The sequence below is a fragment of the Manis javanica genome, chromosome 6, assembly GCF_040802235.1.
Source record: "Manis javanica isolate MJ-LG chromosome 6, MJ_LKY, whole genome shotgun sequence".
In the NCBI taxonomy this organism is placed as follows: domain Eukaryota; kingdom Metazoa; phylum Chordata; class Mammalia; order Pholidota; family Manidae; genus Manis; species Manis javanica.
The window spans coordinates 48,598,250-48,618,547 of record NC_133161.1 but is presented as its reverse complement, the minus strand read 5'-3'; positions in this window follow the sequence as shown (position 1 = coordinate 48,618,547).

The window sequence follows — 20,298 nt, the reverse complement described above, 5'->3', positions numbered from 1 at the left end:
TTGTGTATCTCTTGTCTTTCTAGAAAATCACTGATTATATTTATGCATTAGCCTTTTATGTAGTAGGCTTTGAGTTAGACTTAGTCCCAGTGGCTGAAAGTTCAATGTTTTCTGAATATTTTCTTCCAAAACCACTAACGTATTTGGCAGTAGAGAAGCTAAGGGATGAATAGGCTTCCATGTTGCTTGGTTATAGATATGGAGATGCTGATGGAAATTTGCAATCATTTGCATATATACAATTGTTGGTCTGATGTTTGCTTCCATGCTTGCTCTTCTCCTCTGCCCCCTGTTCTCTTTGTGCAGTGAATTACTAATACAAATACAGATAATGAAATTTCTGATCTCAGCCTGCAAAGCAGATGCACATTTTGGAAGGTATCTGGGGAAAAGGGATAGGTTCTCTTGGTATTGTTGCTTTATCCAGACAAGGAAACAAAGAGGAGAAAGTAATCACGGGGACTTGTCTTTGAAGGCAGAATGAGCGGCACTGACAGGATTTCCTTTCAGAGAATCTTGTAGAGATGCTATTTTCTTGTTAATACCAATAGGTATTTCCCCAGAAATAGAGTTTACTTATTAAAATGTGTGTCCAGCAGATGGGACACTGTCCACAGGAAGCAGACAAGTTCTGTCCTTGTGGCTTCAGAATGGAGTGGGTCTGGGGCAGGTGAAATTTGCCCCCAGGCTCGGAGCATTTCCCAGGGAAGCCACAATAGTGCAAATCTTGGAAGCAAGAGGAAAGTAAATTAACCCCTGAAAGCATCTTTTGCTAAATCACTGCTTCTGCATATTCAAGGAACTACCAGTTTTTTAAAGCAGAAGTGTGACTGTTGGGCAACTGGCGATAGTAACTCAGTGGCCCTGAGGAGGTGGCATTAAGATCAGGATACTTAGTTTTCAAAATGTGTTCCTATTAGCTAGCAGAAAGTTCCCTGGAGTAAAGAGCTGGTTCCAAAGAATATTATTTGGTAACTTTAGGGTAATGAACAATGTTTTCCTATACCTATCCTTGCATTGGACCCAAAGTTAATACTCTGGTAAGCCAGCAACTGAAATTAAATCCATGCTTTCTTAAAGAAACAATCAAATGAATAAACAATAAAGTTTTAATTTTCAGTATATGATATAGTTTGTGCTATGACATGACCACCTTTGGTTCCAAAACTGTGTGTCAACTGTTCACTCCTTTTTAAATAATCTTTGATTTTACCTATCATTGACCTGTTAATCATATGTTTGTAGGAAACGCTGATTTTATTTATGTGAACAGGTTTCTACACAACCCAAATTTGTGCTGACAGCTTGTATGAAAAGAACAAATATTTGCTTTTTACTTCATGTAAATGTATGTATGCTGTCAAACAAGATTGGGGTTAAAGATGCTAAGATGTTGTCTTTCATAACTCATTGACGGACAGCTAATCTCTATCAGAAATAATTTGAGATGTAGAATTGCAGCGTGGAAAATATATACCTCCCACTGGTTGAAATGACATTAGTAGAAAAAAAAATGTAGCTGAAAAAGGTAATGAAATGTTTATTTTGTCATACAGTGTAAAATATGTCAGGAATAGAATACAAAATAAAGAGAAATGGTTTAAAAGACTTCTAACAGCTATTACTCTACTGGAGATGAGTGCTATTATAACACTTTACATAGACATGTATGAAATGATGTAACTTTACATTCAAACTGGGTTAAATAAAAAACATCGATAGCATTATTTTAGATAAAATAGGTTCATTCCTTGAAATTACTGGTATTAAAGAACTCATTGGGCAACAGCTGGGTTTTTGCTTCTTTCAGCTCTTCCATGGCATAGCCTTTACAGCCCCATAATAAGGCAGGGAGTGGTACACTGTTGTAGCTGCAGTTTTGTGGCAGCGAATGAAAGAAAATTTCTCTTAAGGATGAAAACAGTGTTCATCCTAATGGTGCTGTTGGACTATACACTGTGGAGATTTTCAGCTAGTATGTGAAACTTGTTTGCAGATATAATGGATACTGATCTGAATATGAAATATTCATTATGTACCATATTGCTTCTGTTTAGATTCATGCTGTCTGCCATTTTAGGTGGGACTGTGGTCTGATTTCCCCCCAACTCATTTCCCATTTCATGGCACCTACTGTGCAGGATTACTGGGATATGTTCACCTTGGAGCTGCCTTACTGGAGTGACTCTTATTCCCACTTTCCTTTATGCAATGGAGAATTAACTGTTCAGGTATTGCCATCTGCCTTATCCAAAGTGTTTTCTAACACAGAAGGAGAATTTTAGTAAGACCTCCTCTAAGGGGCTGGTTGCCATTTTTAGAGGGAATGTTTCCTACAAAGCAAGTGCATGGAAACTCCCAAGAGAAAGCTGTTGCAATTGCCCCAGTGAGAGGAACTGATCTCATCCCATCTTATTGTCTACCTGTCACCACAGCCCTTGGTGATTCTGACAGGCTGCTCTTTTCTCTTGTAGCCAGTGCTGCTTAATGTCATTTTCTTGGTTGAACATCTTTATTTCTGACTTTTTACAAACCATTAACTAGTCGCCAGGTTTCAGTGTCCTGGCTGCTTTTGACTAGTAAGTCATTCGGTATAACAAGGTTTCCCTTTATCTTCTTGTTAAAGAAAATCTCTACATGAAATGATCAGTGTTCCAATTTTTATGAATCCTAGCAGATAGGAAGTGCCTGTCATCAGATGCAAGGCATGGTTTCTGAAAGCATATTCGAGTTCATATAATAGAAGTTGACAGATGCACTAGGTAGCCATACACTGTAGAAGGCTCCAATTTATGTGAGAAACAGAATATTACAAATATACTTACATTACAAATATTACAAATATGGCTTCAAATAAACATAAAAATATAGTTTTAATTTATTTCCTAAGTGAGATGTTTTCAAACACAAAATTCTTGACTAGCATTGAAAATCATTCAGTAGTTTAGTAGTTGTCAGTCCTTATGAACATACTTTTAAAGTGTTAGTTATATGTAGCATTGCTAAAATGAAGACTGGCTGCTTTGGACACTGATGTTAAAATACATATATAGAAGGAACAAAACAGCAGCAGACTCACAGACTCCAAGAAGGGTCTAGCGGTTACCAAAGGGAAGGGGCTGGGGAGGGTGCATGGGGAGGGAGGGAGAAGGGGATTAAGGAGCATTATGATTAACACCCACAATATAGGTAGGTCATGTGGAAGGCAGTATAGCATGGAGAAGACAAGTAGTGACTCTATAGCATCTTACTACACTTATGGACAGTGCAATGGGTTGTATGTGTAGGGGGACTCAATAATATGGGTGAATGTAGTAACCACAATGTTGCTCATGTGAAACTTTCATAAGATTGCATATCAATGATATCTTTTAAAAAATATGTATATATACAGTTACAGCTCAGAACAAAAAAGGCCCAGAAAGTTAAAGAAAAATAACAATAATAATAGTAATAACATCATGGCACCATCTGTCATGTGTATCAAACTTCTCACTTTCACATTTATTGAGATGTAACCAAACTGCTAAATACCCATGGTAATAGTTTAATTTAAACTGAAGATTGACACCCATAAAAGTGAAATGAGCTGCAGCAAAAATAAAATAATGCTTGCCAAATGTCCATAAATGTGAACAAATAAATCAAGCCATAAGGTATTTTAAGTGATAAATAAAAATAAATAAATAAATAAATATTTATATATATATATATACACATACACAGATGTGTGGCTTGGTGACATATTGCAAAAGCATTAGAAGTAACTTAGACTTTAGTTTGCTTTTGCATAAAGCTACTCACATGAAATTAATGTAATAAAACTTTAGATAATTTTTCCTTAAATTACTTGATATTATTGAAGTTTTAAAAGTATACTTTTAAGAAAATACACTTAAATGTTATGAGCAAATCTAATAATGAAATGTTATCACATTTAAATCCTAAATGGGAATATTTATTTATCCTTGCCTAACTAATGGATTAAGGACATTTAAACAATCTGTTACTGATTTAGTAATTCCACTTCTAGGATTCCCTCTTAGTGAAACAGTAAAACAAGTAAGTTTGTATGTTCAGTGTATGTGGCATCGTTTTTAAATTGTGAAAATCTGAGACAGCTTAACAATCTATTAATAAGGAAATGGTTAAATGAACCATGGTTACTCTATAAAATGGAATGCTATATTGTTTAAAAAATGAGCTACAAACGTATGTGCTGATATGGGGAATGTCTTATGGTGTTGAGTGAAAAAAGCAAATTGCAGCATGGTATATAGAGTATGATACCATTTTTGAGGGTATCTCCCCACCATCGTCTATCTTTGTATGAGCATGGAACAGTCCGAAAGGATGCACACCAGGCAACCTCTGGGTGTGAAAGCATAGGGGAAATTAGAAGAAAGCTCTGATCTTTTGCTTTATATAATCTCCACATTATTTGAATTTGGATTCTTTAACATGTATAGACGCTCTGAGTTCACTTGATAATCTGATTAAATAATTTAAAAAAGAAAATGTCATGTCATAGAAAGGACAGGATAGAAAGCGATATATGAAATTTCTAACAAAGAAGCATGGCTTCCTTCCATTCAGTTAGCTCTGGCACTTAGAGCATTTGTGTCTCTCTATGTATTTTAACAACAGAACCTCAAAATCTGGGTGCACATGCTGTCAACCTGGAATGAATGTCATTCCAGGCAATAGCAGTGGCCCTCTGTTGGTTTCTTGGTGCCGTACTTCAAATGAGCTCATAAATTATTAATAGTACATGTGTAGGTCAGAGACATACTAACCCTGACAATCATTCTATAATATTCTCTCTTTAGCATTAAAAGAGAAAAGAAGGGAGTAATCAATATGCAACATCAGAGGTACATTTCACATAGATATGGTATATGCACTTAGAAAAAAAGAGTCAGATCTTTACAAAAACCTGTCAGCCTGGTATTAATCTTGTATTATGAATAATGTGGCTATCTATGAATCTTTAATATTTTTAAATGATGGAATTGTATGGTATGCTCTACCAAAGCAAATCTGATAAAATGTGAGAATAGTTTGATCAGTGAAGATGTTGATACACATGAATAAAAAAATTTAAACCTAGCTCATTAAAGCGTGAAAAGCAACAGCTATTCTTTGACCTCAGGGTAAATTTTCAGGCCCAATAAAGTTAGGTCTACCATTATCCACAATGCCTAGAAATTATTCTATAAACAAGTTATAAATAATTGTTTGGTTTAAGCCATCATCCCACTAGACAAGAAGCTCTGATATACAACCAGCAACCACTATGGTGCTGATCCTACCTTATAATAAAACTCATACTTGAAAATTTCTAACAAACACACAGATGAATGTTTCATATGTGAGATAGTCAGTCTCGAGCAAGATTATGAATCCAAAGGCTTGTTAGAAATACTGTTATATTCATTTTTTTTTCATGAGGTTATCCTGGAATAATTTGTTCCAGGCTTAATATTCAGTGAAAGTAGAAAAAGTAGATCAAGAACTTTATGTATGAAATTTGCCTAATGAAGAAATTTTAATCAGTACTTTGTTGAACTGAAGATAAAAATATAGTTTGTTTCTACAGATTTGAGGAGAATTAACATGTATCTGATTGTTAATATTTGATTCTTATTTAATTATTTATGATATCAAGGAATGAATCTGTCAAGTAAATAATGAAATGCGTACATGCAGCATATGTAATTAGGTTAGGTGCATAAATCCAAAGTGTTCACTTTATAGTTGTCAGTGTAAAATTTATTAATAATGAGAAATGTTAAGTGAAGAAAATTCTTAACACAGTCTCCCTCATTAGTGTGGATTATAGCAATTGTTGGTCAAAGAAGAAAGAGAGGACGAGGAGGGGGAAGAGGATGGTGAGGGGGAGTGAGGCTTCATTTTCTTAGTTGTGCTTTAATTGTTTAAAATATTAGTGAACTAGAGCACATCATCCTTTTCCCTGTTTAGAAACATATGATTTGAACAAATGAGCTGGAGGTTTGAAAGAATGTTGCAAATGGAATAATTCCATATTGATAAAATACAGGCCCCAAACAATCTTAAGCCAAACAATTATTTAAGGTGGAAAATTCAGCTAACATTAGAGAAGTAAGCACCCACTTTTATGATTGAACTGTTGGATTCTATTCTTTAAATTAGCTTTAAATTCACTGTGATGGTGAAAGGATGGTAAATTATCAGCTGCACCCTTCCTTTTGTCCCTTTCTTGACTGGCTCACGGGGAATGCAGGAGAGAAGCACCTTGCCAAGGACATTGCTTGTGTCTTGGGTTTCCCTGGGCTACTGCAACATGTACTGAAACAGGGATTTAAGGAGACCTTGGCTACCCAAGGAGTGGGGTGTGGTGTGATGTAGGCAGCAGGAGGTGGGAACTCTGGATATGACAGGCTGGAGGTTAGAGGACATGCTCGCTGCCCTGAGGATATAATGTCAACCTTGCCCCTTCAGGACCTGGCTGAGGGGGCACCACCAATTCGTACTGAGGAATTTGACTTGATAACCTGGTTAGAGTTAGTTCTGTCCTTAATGTTAATCATTTATAGCATTGTGTGGTGTAGAGGGCAATCAACCAGAAAACAAGATAACGAGATTCCACTCTGCTCCTAACTAGCCTGGCAACTTCCAGAAAGTTCTCTAAACTCCAAGGCTTCACTTTCTTCACCTATCAAATTGGGGCAGTAATTCTGGCTTTAATGGTCTACAATTCACAGAGATGATGTTGAAATATATCTGATTTTATGCAAGCAGTTCCATGAGCTTCCTGAAAAAAAGAGTGGGGAGAGAAGTAGTATTATATGAATATCCATCATCTGACTGGGGTATTGTTATAGAGGCAGTTATACATTTATTAGAAGATGGAAAGATATGATCTCAAAAGGAAGTCCATGTATTATTTTAGTAAATGATGTGAATCTAACTATAGCCACCACTTAAGAACTTTCTTGCCTCACATATATAAAAGTTAAAAGAGAACTAAAAGGTTTATTTAGGATAAGGAAGTGACAATACAAAACAATGAATATGTGTTGCAATTTTCCTACCTGCCCTGATTAAAAGAGGGGAATAGTTATTCAATAATTTTACCCTAAGACTTCTGTGATTTACATTTTCAAAATGATAATGTTCTGATGGTGAATACCTGGTTATCAAATTATTTGCTAAGTCAAAGGAATTAATTGCTATCAAAGGAATTGACTTTAATTCTCAGATGTCTATAAACTAAAGAATTTAGGGCAAAAATGACTTAGTTAAGTCAAGCATTAATACTGCTAAGGGAAACCCCTATGTGGAGTTCATAATATGACTAGTTACTTAGAAAAAGGCAAAGCAAAAGAGCAAACCTGATTTTACCATCCACTAAGAAAATTACCAATTGAATTAATTCAGTTAATCAATTTGCTATTGACTAAATCAATATATATCATTTTTTAACACCTATTTTGTAGAGAATCAATATAAGAGTAATCTGAATGTGACTATTTCTGGCTTTGAAATAAACTCTCATAATTTGCAGAGATGCTTTTAGTTGCTTACCCAACAATCCTCCCTTCTTCCTTGGGAGTCATGCCCTTTCCCCCCAGTCCAGATTCTTGAGAAAAAGAAGTACTTTTTTTAAGCCAATGAGCCTTGGGATGGTTTGTATGCAGGAGAGATGACTGGGAAACTGGCTAAAATTCAGCTTTTGTTTTGATATTGTCCCATCCCCCTGCCTGTCCTCCCTTCCCCAAGTGTATCTCAGGGGTAAATCCTAATTAGCTATCAATGATGATAATCTCATATCCTTGCTAGTAAAAGTTTAGAGGTAGGCATGTGATTCAGTTCTGGCCGATGAAATATGACAAAAGATCTTCTGAGGGGTCTTCTGACATACTTTCCCCACCCTTAAGAGAAATTAAAGGTAAGAGCAGTCCCACTTTTCAGCTGGACTTTACCACTATTCAAGTGATGCCTGGAGCTATGGTAGCCATTTTGAGACCTTGAGGAGATGTAGCTAAATACAAGGTTAACAAGCTGAGGACACAGAGTGGAAAGACAAGAAGAACCTGGGTTGTAGACTGTGTTAAATATTATTGAGCCACTGAATTAATCAGCTTCAGGATTTGCCACCTTGAGACTTCCTACATGATATACTACCGTTTCCTTGTTGTCTAAGCTCCTGAGACAGGTTTTCTGTGACTTACATCAATGCTATCCTAACAAAAACAAGAGGTGTTTTAAAGGATAATTTACAAAAACAAGAAGCTTCATTTTATCACATTTAAGAGAGCTTCCTTAAATTGGTGGTGAGGTTTACACACGCTGCTGATAATATTGATAACCCATTTTACCTGTCTGCCTGAAAGAATTAAGTCCTCTGCTATTTGGACATGTGTATTATTTTAAGAATACTGGGTGTCAGTAAACACAAAACCCGTGTTAAACATTACTGAGAACAAATACTAGGTAACAACATTTTGGGTCACTTAATGTTAGAAATGGGAAAGGCTTCCTGGAAGAAGTGATATTTAATCTGGACCTGGAAGGATCAGTTGTACTCATACAGTTGGAGATAGGGTTCAAGGGCATTCTAAAGAGTGTGGGCAACCACCATGGCAAAGTGTATGTCATGGGAGAGGAAAGGCAACAGTATGGTTTGGGGGTATCTGATGGTAGGCAGATGAGGCTGGAGCTGGTTAGGACAGATTGTGGAGTATCCCCACCCATCTTGCTGAGGAATCTGGGCTTCCTTTCCTCAGTTGTGGGAAACACAGATATCTGAGCTAGTCACCACTTATTGATTCTGGATGAGTGAGCCTAAGTGTGCATTTTATTAGTTTTCTGCATATTTTAATGAAAAGTGTGCATGACTTTAATGAAATCAAATCAATTTTCCATCCTAATTTGGAGTCTATGTTTTAAAGCAGTTGGTAAGGGAAACTACTAAGTGACTAGTTAAGTAACCATTGTTTTCCAAAACATTCAAAACCAGATGCAAGTTCTCTAGAGAGACCACTGAAAGTCCAGTAAATATTCTCCATGATTCTAGATGGACACTGTCAAATTACACACAGTACCAAGCTATTATGCCAGGAAGCTCAGGCATGTGGGTGTACATGTGCAGGACAGTTAGATGGAGGGCATGATGCTCTGAGAGGGAGGAGATGTGCTGCCTGCATAGGCAAAGAGATGTCTTAATGGAAAAGGGAGATGGGGGAAAGCTGCTTAGAGCCTTGGGACTGCTGAGTTTGGAGGTGAGTACCTGAAGAGAAGTCGGAAGCATGAGGTTACCATTTTAAGTGCCTCTGAGCAGACCCTCTTCAGTTATTTTCCTGATGAAAAAAGGGAGAGTAGGGAAATGACATTTTTGGAGTTTTTCTTTCTTTTTTTTTTTTTTTACTTCTTTGTTTACTCATTCTAAAAAGGAATTAATCTTAAATATAACCCTGAATAAACAGGAGGCAGCATGATTTCACTGCTGGTAGAGAGAGGGCTTTAGCCCTCTCATTAAGGGCACTGAATCCTACAAAACTCTTGGCAAAGAGTAGCTTTGCTGGCTGGCTCCTCCATGATTCTAGATGGACATTGTCAAATTACACACAGTACCAAGCTATCATCCAGAAGAAACGGAATCCCTTAAATGTGTCCCTTTTTCAGAGCAGGGAAGCACTTCCAGAACCACTGCCAGCAATGTCCCCTACAAGGCATTGGCCAGGAATGGTCAGGTGCTCTTCTCTTAACCAAGGCCTGGACAAAGGAATTAAGAAGTGGTTGATCATAACAGATTTGGAAGATCTTTAGGATTTACCCTTGGGCCACAAGGGAATGGTAGGACTGCTTGGGGATGGGGGTGGGGGACAAGATGGGGTGCAGTGAAAGCTGCAAGGAAGGTCCAGAAAAGAAATATTGCAGAATGGCTGAGAGCACAGGCTCTAGGGGAAGGCTGGTCTGCTTTCTAATCTGGGTTCCACCTCTTCCTAGCTGGGTGCCTTGCAAAGCTTCGCTGAACCTCGGTTGCCCCGGCAAAACAACCCGGGTAAAGCAGTGGGCCTGACGCTTTGTACATATCAGCCCTCAGCAGGTGTTTACTTTTGCTGTTGCTGCTGCTATTTTAATTAAAGCGTCTTAGCTCCTGCCCCGAGGAGCTCGCAAGGCGTCTACATGTAGTAACTGCAGCTTTCATAAGGTAGGAGGTGACTTCTCAGCAGGGCCGAGCCCTCTCCTCCTTCACCGTGCTAAACGAAGGAGGACGGCTTTCCTTCTACGCATGACTCGCGTCTGTTCCCACAGGGTGGCTCGGCTAGGCCCGCGGTTTGGGAGGGTCCTGCGCAGTGACGCGGCCCCGTCCTGGCGGCCACCGGACCCGAAGGCCTGGGGCGGGCGCAGGAGCTCCCCGCTCCCCGCGCTGCTTGCGCCCAGGGTGATCCCCGCGCGCGGGGCCGGCCTCTGCCATCGGGGTTCGAGGGTGCGAAGCCTACCCAGAGTACCGGCCATTTCCCTCCACCGGTTAGACCACGGTGAGGAGACAAGGCATTTGCTCAGCAGTCCGAGCCGACCTCGGCGAGCGCGCAGCGCTCAGCCGCCCCACCCGACCGCTTCCTCCAAGGCGGGCGGCGGGCCGCCCATTGCGTCGCGCGGCGGCGGCTCCTGGGGCGTCTGCGCGCAGCCCGCGGCTGAGCGGAGGCAGGCGGCTGCGACGCGCCAGCCATCTGCATTCGCCGGCAGTCGTTTTTACACGCGGAGGTAATGAAGTTGTCAGCGGCGCCCCGAGTGTGGCAGAGCCTGATACTCAAATAGACCTGCCGGCCTCCCGCCCCGCCGGGCCGCCCGCGGGTCCCCGGATGGGCGCGGCGCCCCGCTCGCCCCGCCGCCGCGGGAGCTCCGTCTGCCGGCCGCCACCCGCGCTCTCTCCCCTTGTCTTCCCCCCGTCTTTGTCTCCGTCTCCCGCCCCCCGCGCCCCTCGCGTCTGTTTGGCAGGCCCCGCGGCCTCCAGCAGCGGCCCTGCCCGGGCTGGCTGCCTGTGGCCCCACAGACCCCAAGGCACACGGCCCACCGCCCCGCTGAAGGCACGTCTGGGGAAGGAGCTGGTGGCGGTGGGGCCACCACCCTCCACGGCGCCAGGGCCGCTCTCTCCCTGCCCCCAGCAGCCCCGCTGTGCTCATCTCCATCTCCAAGAAACAGGACCTAATATCGACAGTATCACTTTGGCCTCATGGAGTTTTCTCCCCTCTCTGAACGTGTATTTGTAGTCATTTTTATGATGACGAAACGAAAACATTTCCATCCACTCAGGTTGCTAAGAAAAGACTGTTGAGCAGGGGCAGCACTGGTAAAGAAACGAGGAGGATAAAGAGACACGCCTGCATTGAGATAGGTAGTTGATGGAACATCTAAGCTACTGGATTCATTTTCCTAGGTCTCTATAGCAGTGCTGTCCACGAGGGCAGCCGCTGGCCACGTGGCTATTGAGCGCTTGAACTGTGGCCGGTCCACATCCAGCTGTGCCACAAGTGCAAAATACAGAGGTGACTGTGAACACCCTGTATGCAAAAAATAATGTAAACTAGTTCATCAGTCATTTAAAAACATTCATTGGCTATTGAAAGCATTAGATATTGATTGGATTTTTGATATATTGATATATATTATTAAATAAAATACATCTTATTTAATAAAATATTTTGTGAATATTATTAGTGAAGTAAAATGTATTATTAAAATATATTAAATCTGTTATTTCCATTACAAAAACGTGACTACAAAGAACATTTTAAATGACATCCGTGCCTTCATGCATTTCCGTTGGATGGTGCTGCTTTGGAGGCATGAGGCCCAAGGAGCATTCCTCTAACCCAGCACTCACCTTACTCTGCAGGTGCTTTGGGGCAGGGCAGGGAGAGAGGGAAAGTTCTTTAGAAAATCATTAGAAAGTAGTTGGGATTATGTTGAGAATCTTGACAGCACTGAGTAGAAGCAGAGGCTTAGCTAGCGTGAGTTGGCTGTTCCTTTCCCTTTGTTCATTGTAAAGAGACCCACATTCCTGCCACAATACCACGGGCCAACCATCTGCATATGAAGTTGGACCTCTAGGAGTATTTTGTGCCATTTAGGAGTTATTTGTCGCACACTAAACTTGCTGACATGCAGTTTAGAAGGGTGAATATTGTGTATGCACTGTAACAAGTATTTCATAAGTGTTTTTGGTGTACGTTGTTCCTCAGCGCTCACCGGCTGTGGAGTCAGGGCTCCCGGAGTATACATTGACACGATGCACTGCAAATGTTCCGGGCATGGGGGAGTCCCCGAGTATGCATTGACTCCACACACGGCTGTGGCTCCTACAGGGCTTTTATGGCGCAGCTTGCCAATGATCCATGCATTAAAGACTCCCCGAGTACACATTGACACGATAGACTGGAGTTGTTTGGGTCTACTGTGGCAGTGATCCGGGGATAATGGTGGTATCTTACTCACTTTCACTGAGATTGGAGTGCTCATGGCCCTAATGGCAGAACCAGAACTGCCCCAGTTAAGTCCTACTGTGATTCCCAGAGCAGAGTTCATGGATCTTTGACCTCCTGCATGATGACTCTGTGGCACTGCTAATGTTTGTTGATGTTTTAACTAATGCGATTGAGTTAGCTTTTTTTTTTCCAAATGTACTTCTTGTAATTCAGTAACTGGATTGGGGATCCATGTACAGGTGATTTCATCTGGTTAATAATAAGCTAAAGACCTTAGAAAGGTCACATTTAAAGTGAAAAAGTAGTTTAGAGTGAATAAATTTGGGAGATGCATATCAGTTCGAAAGATTTAATATGGAACAAATAACCTCAATCCTGAGAAAACCTAGTTGGCAGTAAACTGAAATAGATAAAGCAAGAAGGTGGTATGATGATGGAAGTAATCTTTAGAAATCATAGCAGTAATATATTCAATAGTGAAATACTTCACACACTGCAGAAGTGTATGAAATAAAGAATAAACTTCTGCCCTTCCTCTCTCCTATACCATCTACTGTTACAGTATCTGTTAATATTTCTTGTTTAGTAATTTTTATACATTTACAAATATATGTATCTATTCTTTGTCTATGCAAATGGATGATTCCAAACATTACTTTTCAATGCCTTGTATTTTGAATTAATAATATATTGAACATCTCTCCTCAGCACATTTAGTCTGTTGCATTCGTTGTAATATTTGCATAGAATTCCAGGGTATGGATATAATAAAAATTTTAAACTTATGCTATTTCAGCCATTGCAATGAATGCACTTATATTTGCAGATTTGTGCAAATATATTCACAGGATAATTTTTTAGGAGTGGAAATGCTGGAACAAAGATGTATATATTTTAAATGTTGATACTATATTGCTAAGTTGATGACCAGAATGACTATATTACCTTTCACTCCAACTAACAATATGTGTGCCCCTTTTCCCACTTCAGGCCCACACAACATTTCATCATGGAGGATGCTTCTAATGCCCGTGTGGGAGTTTTTCCACAATGTTCTCTGCACGGCCTTGTGGTGAGAGCCCAGCTCTGGGGGCTGTGATAAATGTAGTGAAGTGCGGAAGTCAGACTACAAAGTAGGAAGTCCTGTTAGTCAAGATAAAAAAACCATTGCTTCACAAAACACACTGAATTCAGTTGAATTTTGGAAATGGCCTATCAACTGGGGAAAACTGGAATTAGGTCACATAATTCATCATTAAGCAATTATTTGTTGAGAAGTTACAGGTGACTTCTCCATGGTATTGTAAGCCCCTTGAGAGCAAAAGCTTTGTCTTTCTATCTTTGTGGCTTCCACAGAATTATGGAATAGGCTCTGGCCTAGAGTTGTTTTTATTGTTTGTATTGTGTATTTACTACTTGTTTGTTTATTGTCACTGTAAACCTGGTTCCACCAGAAGATAGAGGTTCAAGACAGCTGACGTTTAATCCTTGCTCCCAGGAGTTCTCAGTGGGAGAGAAGGGGATGTAAATCAGTCTGAAAAGTCATGTAGTGTACAGGCAAAGTGAGCCATGAGCAGCCAGCTCATGGAGTACATTCTTTTCTCAGAGTTTGGTATTAAAGCTGGGTCATGGAAGATGATTAGGGACCCTTTCCAGACCAACAAGGAAGGATTTTCAGATAGAAACCACAATAAAAAGGTGGAACTCTGTGGGAACGCTGGTGCGAATGGCTCACAGGGATGTGTACTGGGAAGGAAGGGGAGCAGAAAGCGGGGCACTGCTGGCTTGTGAGGAGCCAATGAATCAGGGGTCCTGGAGCACAGACGGAGTGAGACATAGGGAAGGAATTGGGTTCTCATTCAGGCTCTGTATCTAAATTGTACTAGAGTATGCTGTAACTTTAACGTGCCTCATTTATAAAATGGGACATAGAGCCTAGATAATTTCTAATATTTTTATTGGTTCTAAAATTCTATGGCCTTTGAATTAGAGGACTTGAACTTGCCTGCAAGGACTTTACCTTCTGTCTATGTGACAAGGAGCACTGTGTGATAGCTCAGAGTATTCCCTTAAGATGGTAATAATGCCTGGTTATAATTTGCTGGAGCTACCATGGCTACTTACAGTGATCTTAAAGACTACATACACTTTTTGGCAAAAAAATATGATACTAATGAGAATGAAGAAAACAAAACAACAGCAGATAGTATAAATCTTTTGATAATTACTCTTCATATGCACCTAAATCCTTTCTTTGCTGAAAGCTAAACAGACACCGCTTAAATCATTTCTGTAGAGTATCTTGCAGAGTTGGATGTCAAGTGTTCTGTTTCTTGGATTCATGTGCTGAATGGATTTCATAGCATTTGATAAGTATGCCATCCACATCCTTGTCTATGACAGAGGGAAACATTTTGACTGAGGCAATGTCTAATGACAGAGAGAGGCCTGTGGCCTATGGATTGGAGACCTCCCTCCAAGCTAACACTAGTATTCTTTGAGAATTATTACCCAGCTCATCTTGCCTAAAAGAATGAGAAACTTTAAGTTTGTGCTGACTTCCTGATGACCTTTATGTAATTCCCCCAATTTTTAGGCTCAGGGTTTTCCAAGTTGTATTTGAGGCTATCTAGAAGCAAACAAAATAAACAGAAGCAGTCTTCCCATAGGATATATGTGCCATGAAAACATCTCTTGTGACCAGTGATTTGCCTAAGATCTGAAAGTTTGGTGAAATTATTGAAGAAGAATGGCTTTCCATCAAGACTGTTTAGAGCCTTGAATTTTACAAATGAAAGCAAGAGGTCTGAGAGGTCCTGCTCAGTCAAGCTATCAACTCCTTCCCTATACCTTACTCCGTTCCACAGAGTAAAGCCACCTGCCCCATGGTTCGATAGTGGGGATTTCCAATATAGCTTCCTATGAGATCATCTTGTATGCAGCATTTGTGGCAACGACCATCAAGAGGGACTCCTGAGGGACCAAATTTAATATTTTCATTGGCATGGAGCAAGGCTTAGGCACTGAAAATAAATTTCTAAGTTTCTCAGAACTCACATGGTAGCACAAGGTTGTTGAGAGTATGAAAAGAGAATTCTTATTTCCTGGGTGAGTAGGTGGAAACCCAAGTCATTGTTGGGTCTTTGGGAACATGCAGTCCTTGTTCAGACATCAGATTCTTTCATCAGTGATCATTCCCAGACTCAAGGAGGAGAGTAAAGATTGTTTTGGAAGTATGGTCATTGTGAAAGAATGTGTCCCTTACCCATATGAGGTAAAGCAACTGGCAGAACATGCCATATAATCATCAGGTATCAGGAAGATTATGTATTTTTGCACCAGTGAGAACTAGGAGGTCCAAAAGTACCCATCTGGGCACCATGAGCAATAGATGAAAGGAATGCTATTTGTTAGTCCCTGACTGGTAAGACATCCAACCTCAAATTTTTTTATGGCCATTTACCAAGATTATTGAGATTTAACTTCACAGTAGTTACATAGTTGATATTTCTGGAGCTATGTTGTGATTGTGAAGTTTGATTCCTTCTTGGGGAAGCTTGGGAAAGAAAAATATTATATCACTCAGAATTAGTGCCCCCAAAATCTTATGTGCTTATCATCTAGCAAAGTAACTAGACCATATCTAGATGCTCAATAGGAACTGATCCAATAATGAGTGAAGGAGGAAGGAATGACTCAACATTAAATAAATATAAAGGTAACAATTATTTTTAACCTAGTATGGTAATACCTATGTGGAGAGAGAAAGGACTGTAAACCTGAACATGTAGGTGGTAGGCCTAACTAATTGTCAATAACAATAGAATAAAAGAGAAAAAACAATTAGAAAAAAATGATCAATTTCTAAGACCTTCAGGTCCTTTGAAAACCCAATTATAGTATAATCTGTCAAAGTAGACTGCATTTAAATTTAGACATGTCATCAATTGACTTGAAATCTTGAATTCCTAATCCAACAAGATAGCTCTGAGTAAGTCACACATACCTAGTGAGCTGTACTAATGTCTCAATACTTAAAGCTTGTAAAGCTCCTGACACTTGTGAATGTCCTTCCAAGTTTATGAAAGAATCAGATCGTCAAGATAAAGCAGGAGTATTCCAATAGGGAATCAGAATGTTTTTTCACCTTAGAAAATATGTGGAATCTTCAGCAAATGATATTTGGACTGCACACAGAAGGTTGAATTCCTATAAGAATCATTTGATGCAGAAGACAGCTCCTATAGTTCACATCACAGAGCTGTGAGAATTCAGTATTATACCCAGAGTTGTTTTCATGGCATAAAATTAAAGAGTTCTTGAGGATAAAACGTAGATGATACGTTTCATTTGGCACCAGCATTTGAACATCAGATCTTATGGGGCCACCAAAGCTACTAGACAGGGAAAGCAATTCTCCAAGAAGCACTAGATATTTCTACACCTGGTGAATTAAGAGAGAATCTCTCAATGTCCTTTTTTGCAGTTTAAAACATTTTGTGATTAGATATGCTACAGCAATAGTTTTCAAATTGAGGTTAGCAGGAAGACAACAAGATGTTTGTTAAATTTTAAAGGCAAATTCCTTTACCCCTGAAATCAGCAATTAAACCTTCTTGGTGATACTTAAGCACCTCTAACTCTGAGACTCATTGTGGTAGGGGTTGCAATGGTGTGTTCTAAAGTTACCTCTAAATATTGGAAGTTATATGCTGGAGTAAATAGGCAGGGTTAAACAAATAATTTCTTTTTAAAAAATAAAAATGAAGATTTTTTTTTCAGTAGAAAAATGGTGTATGCTCATATAAAAAATCAATGTTGGAAAATATAAAGAAGAGGGTACTCTGTATACTTTTTTAGGATAGTGACATTAACTCTTTAAAAATCATATTAGTTGCAAATACTTTTGTTTGTCATTTTTTTTGTAGTTTTACAAGGGTCTTACATTTTTTATGAAATAAAATTTACCAGGTTTTCATTTCTGGCCTTTTCATTTTTGAATGAAATTTTACCTCAAATGAAAATTTACCTTTTCATTTCTGGCCTTTGACTCATGATAAGAAAGACTTCCATTTTCCCTAGATAAAAAGGAAACCTTTGTCTTTTTTTCCCCTACTATTTACAGTTTTTATATTTAAGTTGTTGATGCCTTTGGGATTTAACTCAGTATAAAGAATGAGGCTGGGATCCAGCTCTATTTATTTTTTCCAAATAACTAGATAGTGTTTTCAAGATCATTTATTGAATAATTTATCATATTCCCACTGATATAAAGTGCTACTTTTATTATGAACTGAATGTGCATGTACACTTTTTAGGCTCTACATGGTCATTTGATCACTTTGTACATTTCTCTGTCGGTACCACATGTTTCAGTATCTCATTACTATCCATTTTTAGAATTTCCTGGCTGTTGCAGATGAACTTTAGAATTATTTTTCAAAGTTTCAAAGAAGACCCTGCTGGGCCTTTCATTAGAATTGCAGTTAATTTGTAGATTAATTTGGGGGGAGATTGGGCTTTTCAAAATTCAGAGTCTTATGTGAGAGAAGGAGATGTGATTCCCCAATTTCTTAAGCCTTTGTTTGAATGTCTCTGTGTGGGTGTGTATCACAACTAAATTTTGCCTGTTGTAAGTTTGTTTCTGGATATTTTACAGGGTTTTGTTAGCTTTATGATTAACCATATGGTTCTTAGATATGTCTGTGTTTTACGGAGTTGGTGTGCAATAGAAGCCTGTGTTCTGGAGACAAACCCAAGTGGCTTCTTGATATAACTTCCAGGTTACCATGGGGTTTTGGGTGGATTCTCCTCTTTAAGGTTCTTTCCCATCTGTAAAATAGGAACCCTTGCAGGGTTTTGTAGGCTTCAGTAATGATACTTGGATCACCCAATGTAGGGCTCAGCACTTACTGAGTCTTTAGATATGGAGCTATTTGAGGGCCAGGCAAAGGAGTTCGTTTCAAAATTCCTTACAAGGTTGCAATTCCTTGAAGCTTTCAAAAATTTACTTGTATCCATGTAAAAAATGCTCTTAATGAAAGCACTGTTCTAATAGCTTTCCTCCAGACCCCCTGGCCCCTTCCCATGATGGCATATTTGATGTGAGTGGGAGATCTCATCCAATGACTGTGTGGTTCTGAGCACCATCACTGCTGGAATGTTTAGTCCCAGCCACCTCACAATGGGAGGCCTGGTTCTTTCCTCTTACACTGTTAATTAATGGTTGCTTGGGGAGCTAGGGGAAGGGCTTCCATGTGTTAATGGCTTAGAAAAATACATCTGAGGTATACAGACCATTTGGAGTACCCAGTTAAGAATGATTTGCCACATATAGGAGAGCTTAAAGAAGGCTTTTGCAAACATGGGCATTCAGCTAAACTGATAGTTAGCCCCACATTCTTAATGGCATAATCACCAACAAAACTGATTCAGCATAATGGCCTTTTAATACTGAAACAATTACTTTGGATAATAAAATAGCACTTTTAATTTGCTTGACACCGAATTCAACCTATGTGAATCATCTGATGGTGGGGTGAAGGGAAAGGGAGTCTGTTGAGTTCTAAATACATTATAAAGTGTTAACACTTCATGTACATAATGTAGTTCAGGCCTGAGATGCTTTAAATAGCTTAGTGAAAATATAAAACTATCAGAATATGCTATTGATTTATGTATTGATTTCTGCAAATTTCCTTAGGAAGAAATAGTTAAACCTTGAAGTTGATGCACTTGGATGAAATTTGTTCATTTTGAACACCTACTATGGGAAGTGCTATGGGAGATACAATTAATCAGCAAATTTTTGCTGAGTTAAAAACAGTACTGTGTCCTGGGAGGAAAATGTAAACTAAATTCATCACTCCACTATAGTAATATCATTATATCTCTCTTCTGGATATTATAAACTGCTTTTATTCTTTTTTTTTTCACTGAATTGTTTAAATTTTTATTGGTGTTTTCAAATTCTTTTGGGAATTAGGTGAGTTTCAAATCCTAAATTATTCAAAAGCCTCCACATATATGCATCCTACGTGGGTGACCAAGGCAGCCATCTGTATTTTTGGTCTTAAGATTTGTTCTTGTAGACAAGGACTCTTAGTTTTTCATTTGGAAGGAGAAAAGCTGGGACAATGCTTGTAAGGCATGTACCATATAATATTAGGGATTTCAGTAAGTCTCATCTGTCACTTGATTTCAAAATAATACTCCTATTGCATCGGTGCTTGAAATCTGACAATTCCATTTAGTTAATTATGTCTCCCATTAAAAGGCAAATGATCTCCGGAAAATACTAGGTGTTACCAGTCATTTACACCTTAGTGAGAATAGATTTATAATAGCTTTCCCAGAATAAGTTAAGGAGAGATAATAAGTATGCTAAGGAAAAAAACTGATGCAGCCACCAGCTAAAATAATCTTTCAAATTACAATTAAGGAAAAGGTAGTTTATAATAAAGTCCTTTCTTGATAGCAGATTATGAAGTGCTAGAGGTGAGATAATACTGGATACATAATTTTGTGTGTTACTTTTGTTTTCTATTTAATATTGTGTTTCCCTCCAATGGCTGTAGACTATTCCAATAAGTGGGTGTGCCAGAATTATTTTTCTGTTCTGCTATTTGACAGTTGCATTTTATTGGTTTATAATAGGAAAGGTACTTTTAGGTCTGTGACTATCTTTTTATAAATGTTTTTGCTTCCTTTTTCACCTTTTCCCTTTGGCTTTTCAAATGGTGGGCTTTCCTTCTCTGAGATGTGCCTGTAGATACAAACACTCATCACTGTTAAGTGGCTCTCTTGCCTTTTCAGGATCAGG